This window comes from Canis lupus, chromosome 5 (genome assembly GCF_011100685.1).
Source record: "Canis lupus familiaris isolate Mischka breed German Shepherd chromosome 5, alternate assembly UU_Cfam_GSD_1.0, whole genome shotgun sequence".
Lineage (NCBI taxonomy): Eukaryota > Metazoa > Chordata > Mammalia > Carnivora > Canidae > Canis > Canis lupus.
The window spans coordinates 87,374,298-87,388,858 of NC_049226.1; positions in this window are offsets into that span (position 1 = coordinate 87,374,298).

A 14,561-nucleotide genomic window follows, 5' to 3' on the forward strand; every position below is an offset into this window, starting at 1 on the left:
TGAAAGTTCCATCTGAGATCAGGACAGTGCAACCAGTAATAAGATTTCAAAAAATCCCATCACTGGCACTGTTGGAAAGGCTGAGTGTGACTGAAATCCCATCATTGTCAGTCAAAAAGATAACAGTGGGCATCACTATAAAAGACATATAAATGCACGACTTAAACACGAATATCAACCTAGAAAGAGAATACACGTTTACATTCCTCTTTATTTTTCTTTATTTTTTAAAGTTATTTTTTATTTTTATTTTTTAATAAATTTATTTTTTATTGGTGTTCAATTTACCAACATACAGAATAACCCCCAGTGCTCATCCCATCAAGTGTCCCCCTCAGTGCCCGTCACCCATTCACCCCCACCCCCCGCCCTCCTCCCCTTCCACCACCCCCAGTTCCCCTCCCAGAGTTAGGAGTCTTTATGTTCTGTCTCCCTTTCTGATATTTCCCACACATTTCTTCTCCCTTCCCTTATATTCCCTTTCACTATTATTTATATTCCCCAAATGAATGAGACCATATAATGTTTGTCCTTCTCCGATTGACTTACTTCACTCAGCATCATACCCTCCAGTTCCATCCATGTCGAAGCAAATGGTGGGTATTTGTCATCTCTAATGGCTGAGGAATATTTCATTGTATACATAGACCACCTCTTCATCCATCCATCTTTCGATGGACACCGAGGCTCCTTCCATAGTTTGGCTATTGAGGACATTGCTGCTAGAAACATCGGGGTGCAGGTGTCCTGGCGTTTCATTGCATCTGTATCTTTGGGGTAAATCCCCAGCAGTGCAATTGCTGGGTCGTAGGGCAGGTCTATTTTTAACTCTTTGAGGAACCTCCACACAGTTTTCCAGAGTGGCTGCACCAGGTCACATTCCCACCAACAGTGTAAGAGGGTTCTCCTTGCTCCACATCCTCTCCAACATCTATTGTTTCCTGCCTTGTTAATTTTCTCCATTCTCACTGGGGTGAGGTGGGATCTCATTGTGGTTTTGATTTGCATTTCCCTGACGGCAAGTGGTGCCGAGCATTTTCTCATGTGCTTCTTAGCCATGTCTATGTCCTCTTTGGAGAAATTTCTGTTCATGTTTTTTGCCCATTTCATGATGGGATTGTTTGTTTCTTTGCTGTTGAGTTTAATAAGTCCTTTATAGATCTTGGAAACCAGCCCTTTATCCGAAATGTCATTTGCAAATATCTTCTCCCATTCTGTAGGTTGTCTTTTAGTTTTGTTGACTGTATCCTTTGCTGTGCAAAAGCTTCTTATCTTGATGAAGTCCCAATAGTTCATTTTTGCTTTTGTTTCTTTTGCCTTCGTGGATGGATCTTGCAAAAAGTTACTGTGGCCGAGTTCAAAAAGGGTGTTGCCTGTGTTCTCCTCTAGGATTTTGATGGAATCTTGTCTCACATTTAGATCTTTCATCCATTTTGAGTTTATCTTTGTGTATGTTGTAAGAGAGTGGTCTAGTTTCATTCTTCTGCACGTGGTTGTCCAATTTTCCCAGCACCATTTATTGAAGAGACTGTCTTTCTTCCAGTGGATAGTCTTTACTGTTTTATCAAATATTAGTTGACCGTAAAGTTGAGGGTCCACTTCTGGGTTCTCTATTCTGTTCCATTGATCTATGTGTCTGTTTTTGTGCCAGTACCACACTGTCTTGATGACCACAGCTTTGTAGTACAACCTGAAATCTGGCATTGGGATGCCCCAGCTATGGTTTTCTTTTTTAAAATTCCCCTGGCTATTCGGGGTCTTTTCTGATTCCACACAAATCTTAAAATAATTTGTTCTAACTCTCTGAAGAAAGTCCATGGCATTTTGATAGGGATTGCATTAAACGTGTACATTGCCCTGGGTAACATTGACATTTTCACAATATTAATTCTGCCAATCCATGAGCATGGGATATTTTTCCATCTCTTTGCGTCTTCCTCAATTTCTTTCAGAAGTGTTCTGTAGTTTTTAGGGTATAGATCCTTTACCTCCTTGGTTAGGTTTATGCCTAGGTATCTTATGCTTTTGGGTGCAATTGTAAATGGGATTGACTCCTTAATTTCTCTTTCTTCAGTCTCATTGTTAGTGTATAGAAATGCCACTGACTTCTGGGCATTGATTTTGTATCCTGCCACACTGCCAAATTGCTGTATGAGTTCTAGCAATCTTGGGGTGGTGGCTTTTGGGTTTTCTAGGTAGAGTATCATGTCATCGGCAAAGAGGGAGAGTTTGACTTCTTCTTTGCCAATTTGAATGCCTTTAATGTCTTTTTGTTGTCTGATTGCTGAGGCAGGACTTCCAGTACTATGTTGAATAGCAGTGGTGAGAGTGGACATCCCTGTCTTGTTCCTGATCTTAGGGGAAAGGCTCCCAGTGCTTCCCCATTGAGAATGGTATTTGCTGTGGGCTTTTCGTAGATGGCTTTTAAGATGTCGAGGAATGTTCCCTCTATTTCTACACTCTGAAGAGTTTTGATCAGGAATGGATGCTGTATTTTGTCAAATGCTTTCTCTGCATCTAATGAGAGGATCATATGGTTCTTGGTTTTTCTCTTGCTGATATGATGAATCACATTGATTGTTTTACAAGTGTTTACATTCCTCTTTATGTACACACATATACCTAATTAAGTTATTGGGGTTAATTTTATATTTGTCATTTTTCATCTCACAATTCCATACCCTGGAAGGGGGCTCCTTGTTCTTCTGAATCTAACCTTGAATCAGGAAGAAATATGATTGAAGGTAAACAGTTTTACAAACAATTATTTTTATTTGAGAACAAAATAATGGTTCATAATACCTGGGATTAGAATGAAATACATCACATTGTGAAGCTAGACTGAGATGTTTTTATATTATTGCGTTTTTGTGGAGAAAATAGTTGTAGAATGTGCTTTAAAGGTAATAGTTTTCAGCATATTTTTATTTTCCTCAATTCCAGTATGGTTTTATTTACTATACTAAGTTTCTTTGCAGAGTGACTCAGTTGGCCAAACAGTGCACACATATTGCTGTCACTGTGGGCGTTGTTTATTTAAGGATTGTGGAAAACAGAAATTCTATCATTAAAACAGATGTTTATTTTTTATTATTTTCTTCTTAATCAACACATATTTGTGTATTACATGGTCTACTTTTTTTTTGCTTGTTTTTGTTTACATGATACAATCCTTATAGTAAAGATAGTCTAGTCCTAATATTTCTGGCCACTCCAAGTATCAAGGATTTAAAATCCTCCTGGCTTTATGGACTATCTTCAAGAAAATAATTGTGTTTCCTACATGTATTAAGCAACGACCATCTCAGGAAATAAGTTATATATTTGATATATGATGAATCTCATCTAACCTAAATGTTGAAACACTCTTTCTCTATGGTCTTGTATATAGTATTTTGAGTCTAGGTTTAAACTTACATTTGTCTGACATTAAAGCCCATAACGTTGAACTAAGTAACATTCTCTATAATTATAATGTAAAGCTTGTAATGATAAGAAATAGAAACCAAGTTTTGTAGGGTGATATGGAAGGACTGAGGAAAACTAAGTGACTTTACGTGAGAACACTCAATAAGTCTTCAAGAGTTTTAAAAAAATTATAATGAAAGAATGGGTGGAACAGAAATCACAGCTTTTCAAACATCCAAAACTAAAAGGGAGAAATTATAAAAAGGTTACATTTACAGATTAACCGACAACGTTTTGGACCTTCAGAAAGATCCAGAAAATGGATGCTCATAGGACACTCCAGCTTTGCCTAAAATATAGTATGTTTTGTGGATAAGAAAAACAAGACTCAGAGATGTCTTAAGGAATTTCTCAGGGTTAAGTTACACATGGAAGAAGAGAAATAGGAATTGAACTCTGGTCTGTTAGTTCATTACCAGGATCGTGAAGTTGTGTTTTTGTGTATAGGCACCACCCCCTCCACTTTATTTATGTAAGCTTCATCTAGGTCACAAGGCTAATAGGCATTTGTCGGAAGAACCAATGTCTGGGGCACTCTACTTCCAGCCTGAGATACGTGCCATCATGTGACACACATCTTGATTGTAAGTATTATCTCGCACAGGTAACCTTATTAGTAGGTAACGGTTATCACTATTACTATCCACAAATGACAGAAGGAGGGTTGTTAGAAGGAACAGCACGGGATGCTGTCTGAGGAGAAAAACTGTAGAAAACAAAGGTTTCAATGAACCTAGAGACCAGGTAGCAAGAGAAAATGAGAGATCACTGAAAGTAAATTTTAATTCCTTCGGGTCTCCTCTGAACATGCGAAGATATCCAGGGCCATCCTATGAGTCTTCATAAATATGAGCCAGATTTTAACAAGTATATTTTAATTGAAAACAAGAATTTAGGAGTCATTGGGATCATTCTCTCTTCCTTTTTTTTTATAAGATTTTATTCATTTTATTCATGAGAGACACAGGGAGAGAGGCAGAGACACAGGCAGAGGGAGAAGCAGGCTCCCCATGGGGAGCCCGAAGCAAGAACTCGATCCCAGGACCCCAGGATCACGTCCTCAGCTGAAGGCAGACGCTCAACCGCTGAACCACCCAAGTGTCCCCCATTCTCTCTTCCTAATATATGCATTCCTAACTACAACTTCACCTAATGTTTTTCTTTTCTTAATTCAACCTCTAAATTTTGAGAACAATTCTGTATTTGTGAAGTCTAATTGTTGTAGGAGTGAATGGATTACCCAGGCTCAAGCGAAGAGCTATAAATAACCATCCTTCAAATAAACTAGAAAAAAAAAACTTTCTAAATTTATTTTCTACAAAATACGTGGTATGACAGTAAAACACTGTCTTGCCTTTCCAAGACACAGAGTCTAATTGGATAAATTATAGAAGCAAATAAATGAAAAAAATATTAGATCTGCCTGTGCAATGGAAAAGATGAACAGATAGTTTAATGAAAGGACAGAGAAGTAATATCTAACCGTGCCAAGGCACATCATCCTGCTAGAGACTATGTTACGGTGAATCTTGGGGAGAGCATACCAGTAGAATGTGAGTAATGTCAAGCTGGAGTCCTGGCACTTGACAATGAATTATGCTGCTGGGCTAGGAGACCTCTCAATGGACTTTACTGTTGGTGTTTTTTATCATATGAATTATCCATGTGACAAAACTTCCGATGCTCTTACTTATTTCACAAATTCTTGCTTAGGATTTCCCATAAATCTAGGTGCTGGGAATATAGCCGTCAACAGGACAGGGACGTCTGTTTCTTCAAAGGCCTGGTGGTACGGGAGAAGTAAAGATGGGTGGAAATGAGGAAAAGAGAAAAGAGAAGATGATATTACAAAACACAAAGTGGATGGAAAATTAAATATTTTACAGGGTGATATTTCAGTGTCATGTGAAGTTGCCATGATAAGAGCAACCCATAGCAAGGGTCTTGGAGAAGGTTAGTGTAGTTCACTGCCGTGCTGTACTAAACCAGTGGACGTCTATATGAAATGAAATGCATAGAAAATGCATAGAAAAGGCATAGATCATATTGGATGAGGGTAGGAGGGGCATAATATGAAGTGGGGAGGTAGTCGGAGACCATGTCACATAAGTCCTTGGCAACCAGGGCGAGAAGCTCGGATTGACTTTGTCTCAGAGAGGACGTGATTGAAGGGTTCTAAAAGCAAAAGGATCATATGATCTGGCCTATATATTTAAAAAGATCACTCTGGATCTCAAATGGAAATGGATTATAGGAGACAAGGATGAAAGCAGGAAACCTAGATAGGAGATTGCTACAGCAGCCCAAGCGAGAGGTTATTTTGGTTGTGACTACTGAGATGGTATTAAGATGGAAGAAGTAGAATCCAGATATATTTTGATATAAGACTGGCAGTAAATCCTTAAATTGATGAAGGATAATCTATCCAAATTTGGTAGCAATTTAAATAGTTAATAGAGAATTTATAAGGTACTGGCGACTGGACTGCATGTGCAAGATGAAGGAAAGATGGATTTAAGGGTGATTTCTAGAGTTTTTTACTTGAATAACTATGTAATTAGTGGGGTCATTTATAGGGATTGGGGTGGTTGGGAGAGGGTCTATATCAAAAACAGACATCCTGACTCCTTTAATGGTCCATAATAGAAGGGATAACAGAAACCAGAGTCACTTAGAATTTCCCAGATGACATGTATAAAGGACTTCTAGAAACTGTTACTACATACTGATGATTCTTCTATATATCAATACTGAATCAATACAGATCACAAGAGACATGATCAATCTCAGGCAGAAAAAGTCCAGCTGACATTATTATTATTATTATTATTATTATTATTATTATTTTCTAGAAATGGGAAAAATAAAAAGGCTCCATATTAGTGAGTTAATTCTTGGCTGGAGTAAGATGGATTCACTTATGTTTCTTAATGGAAATGAGAAATAATAGTCTGAAATATTTATATACTAAGTTACATATGCCATTTCCCCCACTTTAAGATAATTATAGATAAATGCTATGTTATTCAGAAAGCATTCCTAAGCTGTGTCCTTTCTCTTTGGACTGAAAGCTAATTCTCAAGGGAAGAAGTGGTTTAGTCTCTAGTGGTTTAACTATGATAAAATATATATAGCAGGAAAAAAAAACATACTCAAGTATTTTGTTTATTGCCACTTACTGATAAAGTTCATCTGGTTGTCTGGAAGTTGAGGAGACAGGCATTGAATAAGTTCTGGCTACAGAGAATTAAAGTGATGTCAGTCTGGAGGTAAACATCTTATACAAAAAAGTAAGAAATTTTTATATAAAAAATAAATTTGGGACACCTGGGTGGCTCAGTGGTTGAGCATCTGCCTTTGGCTCAGGGCGCGATCCCGGGGTCCTGGGATCAAGTCCTGCATCAGGCTCAGGGAGCCTGCTTCTCCCTCTGCCTGTGTCTCTGCCTCTCTCTCTGTGTCTCTGATGAATAAATAAATAAAATATCTAAAAAAATAATAAAAAACAAATTTAAAAGGATACATCTTGGGACACCTGGGTGGCTTAGTGGTTGAGCATCTGCCTTCGGTTCAGGGCGTGATCCCAGGATCTGGGATCAAGTCCCACATCGGGCTCCCCACAGGGAGCCTGCTTCTCCCTCTTCCTGTGTCTCTGCTTCTCTTTCTGTGTTTCTCATGAATAAATAAGTAAAATCTTAAAAAAAAATAAAAGGATGCATCTTCCTTGTTACACCCTTATTATATTATAAGCCCTATACCAGATGTTTGGGGGTTGGTGAAAGATAATAAGATTCAATCTCTCTCCCTGGGAGTTTCCAGTCTTCAGTGGAAGTATGACATATTATTCTTTTTAAATCACAGCATTCTGTTTTGATATATACATTTTTGCACTTTCAAAGTACTATAAGAATATGGAGTCAAAATAATTAATGTGTTGAGACTTTAGAGAAGGTACAAAAATAGTTATTGAACTATGCCGTACAGAAAAAGTCATCTGGGTGAGAGATGGGACAAACAGGCAAAGATAATACCACATGGGAAAAGCAAGAGCCCGGAAAAGACAGAGTGCGTCTTAAAATGTGGCAGAGTAAACGAAAAACTGAAAATTATAGATGCATGTATTTTCCTTATAGAAATATCAGTGGAAAAAAAAAGAAATATCAGTGGAATCTAATAGTATATATTTTTTCTAATAGTATATTAATAAGTAATGCCTCTTATTTAAATGTGGCTCATCCTAAGAATAGAATTTAGTATTATTTAATTGACTATCAAAAATAAAACTATCACTGAACATTTCAATAGATGCATTAAAAAAAAGTCTGAGAGAGTTCATGACCTGCTTAATATTTATAGAAACCCCCCAAAACAGACAATCATGTAATAAGCACAGATGAGAACTTCCTTAAATTGATGAAGGATAATCTCTCCAAATTTGGTAGCAATTTAAATAGTTAATAGAGAATTTATAAGGTACATTCCCAATATGGAGATAAGAAAAGAATGGCTATCCTCACTGCTTTGGTTCAGTATAATCCTAGAAGGCCTGGCTACCACCATTGGACAAGGAAAAGCAAAAATAGAAACAAAAATTTAAGATGTATGGGGAAAACAGAAAAAAAAAGTATCAATATTTGCAGATGGTATTGCCATAAACATAGAAAAGTTATCAGAAAAAAACTATTAATACTAAGCAGAGAATTCATCAGCATAGCCAAATCTAAAATAAAAGACTTTAAAATGTTAAACATGTCAACTGCGTCTAAAATTTAATCCATAACTTCCATTGCAATCAAAATTAGAGCAGAATTTTGTGATCAACATTTTTTTCTCAAATTCAATTTTACTATTTACTGAGCTCCATTCTTTAATATAAAATAATTGAAATAAGGCTAGTGTATTCCTCACACTACCAGATAAGGAGGACTTGCTGCCACTCTGTAAAAGTAAAACAAGAAAACTAAAATAAAAAGCAATAAAAAGAAAAACTGCGGCATTCCTGTTGCAGGTGCAGAAGCATATTCAAGTACACTAGCTAATAATCACACTTAGTAGGACAAAAATTACAAATGTAGAAACAGTCAGCTATCGCTGTAAGTAGTAAGTTATTACCATAAATTCACAATGTCTAAAAAAAGGTGGAGACAGCTAAATGTTGGTGAAAATATTAAAAGTGAGAAGCTTCATCTACTGCATCTATCTTGTGATCCAGCGCTGACGTACCATAGGTAAGTCACAATGCCTGATGCTGGTTTTTGTTTATTTTTTTAAGGAAGGTGCTCGAGACACTCTACTAATCTATGCAAGGAGAATGACCATTAATTATGACTATTTAATAAATACTGAGGGCTATTGGACATTTAGAAGTAATAAAATAAATGCGTGTAAGCCAACTTACATCTATTTTGAAAACAACGTCAAGTGAAAAGGCCAAATACAGAATGAACTTTACAGCAGAATAACATCTGTATTAACTGAAAACACAGTCACACAAATATGAATTTCACAAAGGATATTTGTTATTGCATCGTGTAAGAAGAAAGAACGGCCCATCCATTTCACTTGAGGTTCATAGGTGAGTACATTATGTAAGTGCATACGTCAATAAAAGTAGAACCTAAACAAGTAATATAAGTGTGTTTAGGGAAAACAGTAAGTAATGTATGTCATGGACTTAATACTGAGTTGAGGAGAAGGAGCAATAAAGATAGGATGAGCGGTGCTCTGCTGATGGGACTTACGGCTGCTAAGGGGCCCAGATATACACGGACACTCCCACCCACGCAGTTTGTTGTATAGAACAAGACCCCATGTGATTTTAGTAAGCATTCCTACTAAAAGTCAGAGTTTCAAATATACCTCACAATTCGTGAAGTGCCCAGATTCTCCATCCCCCTGTTAGGGGTCACAGTTCACAGTCACAAACCAAAGACCCTTAGGAATCCTACTGCAATGACGACTTCTTAATTTGTTTATCCCAGGATTTCTCAAATGCAATTATATTTTTGTTTTGTTTTGTTTTACTCAAATTCCAGTTGCATCTTTCCAGATACATCTACGTGGTAAAATAGAATATGAGCATTTCTTTGTGATCAGTAGACAAGAAGGATTTTTTAAGAAGCAAAAGGATACGGTCAAATCTAATTTCGTCCCTTTCCTCTTGATGGAGACGTATTAAGGCTACCATCTACTCTGTATTGAACATCTACACTGCACACGGCTCTGTGATAAGTGTAATTAGGAAGGAAACAGCGGAATAAATCATAGAGCTTACTCACACAGAGCTAATTGAAGAGAGAAACTCAACACATGGAGATAATTAGGCGAAGTGACCTACTGTATAGGACAGTATCCAAGGAAGTGATAAAATGCGGGGAAGCTGTCAAGTCAATTGACATTCAGGAAAGAAAAAGCACAAAGAAGGTCATGATGGCTAGAGAAGGCCATGTGAAAGAAGTTAAACTTGTTTGTTGAGCTTCCTTCCCTATTTAGGAGAGGGGGGCTGTCGACCGATTACCTTCCGTATGGGTTATTGCAGGTCTACTAGACAGTTCCTTCATCTTTTAACCCTCTCTCTGCTCAACCTTTAAAAATTTCTATTATCAAATAAACTCCCTAAAATATCACAGCTAACTACTCATTTTTCCACCATTAATTTAAGTGGCTCCCTAATCATTTTCTTCTTTTAATTTTTTTAGGGGTGAGGTCAATACACACTTGCAGAGCTTATTATGTACGGCATCCTGGTAAAACAGAGTCCCTGAGAAAGAAACTTCCAGGCTTATGGAAAAGGCAATAGTGAAAAATGAGGGCTCATTATATTGAAGACTGACCACCATGCCCACAAAAGCCACTCAACTTACTCATTTAAAGTCTCCGCCTTTGCTTTCTAGGACTGGATTCTTCCTCTTAATTCCCTTGCTGTAGACATCCAGGGACGCTCTACCCGGGGCCGCTCAACTACACACATTACATTTATCTTCCAGGTTCCATTTTCAGTGTGGGTTTGTGATCACAAGGTCGGATACAGAGAGCCAGTACTTGGGCAGAAGTTCTGATAAAGGCGAAAAGGGTCCAGGGTGCATTAGGTTGTAAATAAAGAGAAAAGTCCTTGAAGGTTCAAATGCTGGAAATGAAAAATATTTAAACTAGTTCAATATTTACATTGTCTTTTTTTTTAAGATTTTATTTATTCATTCATGACAGACACACAGAGAGAGAAGAGAGGCAGAGACAGAGGCAGAGGGAGAAGCAGGCTCCATGCAGGGAGCCCGACGTGGGACTCGACCCCGGGACCCCAGGATCACGCCCTGGGCCGAAGACAGACGCTCAACCACTGAGCCCCCCGGGCTGCCCTTTACATGGTCTTTAGATGACAATAGTTAACTGCGGGGGTGGTGGTGGCATCTAATACAGCAGTGACCTAATTCAGGGGAGGCAGTCCTTGGTCATAATTACTGAGCATAGAAATGAATGAGCACTTTGAGTTAAAAGAAAACCTTATAGGGCACAGTTTTTAGATTGCATTCCCTTTTCTTTTTTTTTTTTATTTTTTATTTTTTATTTTTTTTATTGGTGTTCAATTTACTAACATACAGAATAACACCCAGTGCCCGTCACCCATTCACTCCCACCCCCCGCCCTTCTCCCCTTCCACCACCCCTAGTTCGTTTCCCAGAGTTAGCAGTCTTTACGTTCTGTCTCCCTTTCTGATATTTCCCACACATTTCTTCTCCCTTCCCTTATTTTCCCTTTCAATTGTCTTTCTTGAGTTCATTGTCATCCTCCGTAAAATGAAGAGAACTATGGAACATCATTTTCTTTCAAACAGTGCTCCCCAGAGCCCTGCCTGGCTGCGGCTGATGGAGGGATGAAGAGAAAAGCACGTGAGCAGGGTCGTAGACTCCCCATCATCACTACAGCCATCACTTGTTTTTAATCACCCAAATAATGTTTTATGTGGTGAGGTTACGGGTAAACTACACTTGAAGGAAGCTTTTTTTTTTTTTTTTTTTTTTCACCTGAGAAACTTCATGAACAGTTTGCTCAACAGTTTTCAAGATTCTCTTCTTGAATTTTATTTTTTAAAGATTTTATATTAAATGATCTCTACACCCAATGTGGGGCTCAAACTCAGGATCCTGCGATAGAGTTGCCTGCTCTACCGACTGAGCCAGCCCGGCGTCCTCCACCCTCCTTGCGGCTTATAAGTTGATGTGTTTCATTTAAAAAGCTGCACATTTAAATATGACCAATAGAACTTCATGACAAGGGCACCTGGTGGCTCAGTGGTTTAGCGCCTGCCTTCGGCCCAGGGTACGATCCTGGAGTCCCAAGATCAAGTCCCGCGTCGGGCTCCCTGCATGGAGCCTGCTTCTCCCTCTGCCTGTGTCTCTGCCTCTCTCTGTGTCTCTCATGAATAAATAAATAAAGTCTTAAGAAAAGAACTTCATGAAAAAAAAAGGTAGAAAAGTCACTTGAAGTTTTCTAAATAGGGTAAAGATAACACCAGAATACTTACTTCCCAGTAAAAAGAACGCAGAATTTTTGATCTGTGGTATTTTGTCTACACTTTCAGGGAGTCCATTCATTCATTCATTCATTCATTTTAAAGATTCTATTTATTTATTTATGAGAGACCCACAGAGAGAGAGAGAGAGAGGCAGAGACACAGGCAGAGGGAGAAGCAGGCTCCATGCAGGGAGCCCGACGTGGGACTCAATCCTGGAACTCAATCCCAGGACTCTAGGATCACGGCCTGGGAGGAAGGCAGGTGCTCAACCCCTGAGCCACCCGGGCTGCCCCAACAGAGAGACCATTTATATACAGGAATGCAGATGTTGCTATAAATTGTTATGGCCACCATATCATTGACTTGAAAATCACCAATCCTATCGATGTTTGCAGGGGGAAGAAGTGTGTCCATGTTACTGTACTTCCTACTTTCTGGAATGTCCCTGAAAGCTCTATGTTGAATAGATGGAGCAGTAGTCTTTTAGAATCTGTCATTCCTGTAAGTTAGGCTCATAAATTCTGGGATTGCAGAAGGTAGAAGCTAATTTTTCCAGCTTTTTAATTCATGATGGTTTTATAATCACACTGTAAAATAATCACTTTCTTTTATCCAATGCTGATAGTGCAGGAAAAATGGCACAGGCTCAGACCCAAGATTCTCAATGAAGAATTATAAACACTCTTACAAGGGCACTTAAGGGACGGTGATGAAGATATTTTTAAGACTCTTTCCTAAATGAGTTAGGTATGCCGTATGTAGAAAGGGATATATAAATACCGTCATTAAACCAATTTCCCACACTGCCCACCTACTTATCACTTTATTCAAGTCATCTTAAATCCCTCTGATCAATTGGGGGAGAATGTGGTAAGTGGTACAGAGTTAAGGAATTTAAAATTGTCTCTTCTAACCACCCAGCTTACTTGTAACCACAAATGTTCACTCCATGGCCATATGAAAAAATAGAGACTTTCCTCATCCACACTGAAGCAACTAATCAAGAGTAATAACAACTTCCTCTGATCCCACTCTAAAACGGTCCCATTCCTACTTTTTCTGATCATTTCCTTTGTGACTAACCTACTCATGGCTCAACCTTCTCTGATATCATGCTTTGACCATTGCATTCCTTTCTTCTCCCTACTCTGAAATTGAGTGACCAACAATGTGGGAAACTCCAAAGCTAACCACAGAAATGAACGCCCTAACATTCTTAGTCCTGACTAGACAATGAGAATAAAGTTATTAGAACTTGGGGAGGTGATGTTTTATTTGTAGAACGGGACACAGGAACTGTGGCAAAGAGGTCTTTGTTCCTAAGTGTCTATCAATATCAATCAACAGATACATAATATTATGCACCTGTACAAAAAGAGCTCTTGCCGTTTGTGACAACATGCATGGACCTGAAGGGTAATATGTTAAGTGAAATAAGTCAGAACGAAAAAGACGGATACCATACGATTTCACTCATATGTGGAATCTAATAAATAAAACAAATGAATAAAGAAAAAAAAGTAGAATCAGACATGTAAATACAGAGAACAAATTGATAATTGCCAAAGGGGGGGTGGGGTAGGGGCATTAACAAAATGAGTGAAGGGGAGTAGGGGATATAGGTTTCCAGTTGTGGAATAAGTCTGGAAATAAACAGCACAGCATAGGGATAACAGTCAATGACATTGTGATAGTATTAACTGGTGACATATGGTGGCTACACTTCGGGGAACATAGCATAATGTATAGAGAAGTTAAACACTATGTTGTAGACCTGAAACTAATGTGTGCCGACCACACGCAAGTGAAAAAAAAATTAAAAAGGCAAGAAAAGTGGTTGTTCTCTTTGATTTTGTAGAATCTCATCACTTTTAGAGGATTGAATAAGGATATAGAGAGAAATAACCAAGAACAAAGAAAGTAGAAAACTGTTGAACTGTTTATTGATTAGGCATTATGGGATATTGTGTTCACGTGTTTGTAGGAGACGTCAAAGAAATAAGTGCTATTTTTTTATCACCATTCTACAAATTAAGAAACTGAGACTCCTAAATATAAAGTCACTGGACCAAAATTTTATTTTCACCTGATTACATAGCCTGACGTTTCATAGCCCATGGATGGTGGTGGTACATTGTCATCAGATGACATTTCTGGGAGGAGCCCAGAAATATGATCGCTCATTTGTAGTGACGGGTTTCTGCAAAATTCTTGAATCACCTCCACTGTTGCAGTTTTGCAAAGTTCTACGTTCAAATACTATTGACATATCCCTTCATTTTCATGGAATCCTTAGCCTGCAATTTTCTCTCACCTCTAAGCAAAATCATGACCTATGAACAAATTGAACTCTGTCACTTTTGGTTGGGACTTCTGCTTAAGAGCAATGTTTTCTGGCTTACTCTTATTTCCTGTGCATGCATTTGGAGAAAGTCCTCTTTGCAACTACAAAATTCAATCTGATTCAATCCGATTAATCAAATTCAATTCAGCAATCAAGAATGTTTCCATGCTACTAATACTCAGGATGTAGGTAATAACTGTGACATCATGCTTTCCAGAAAACGTGAACCTATGCTCCCCT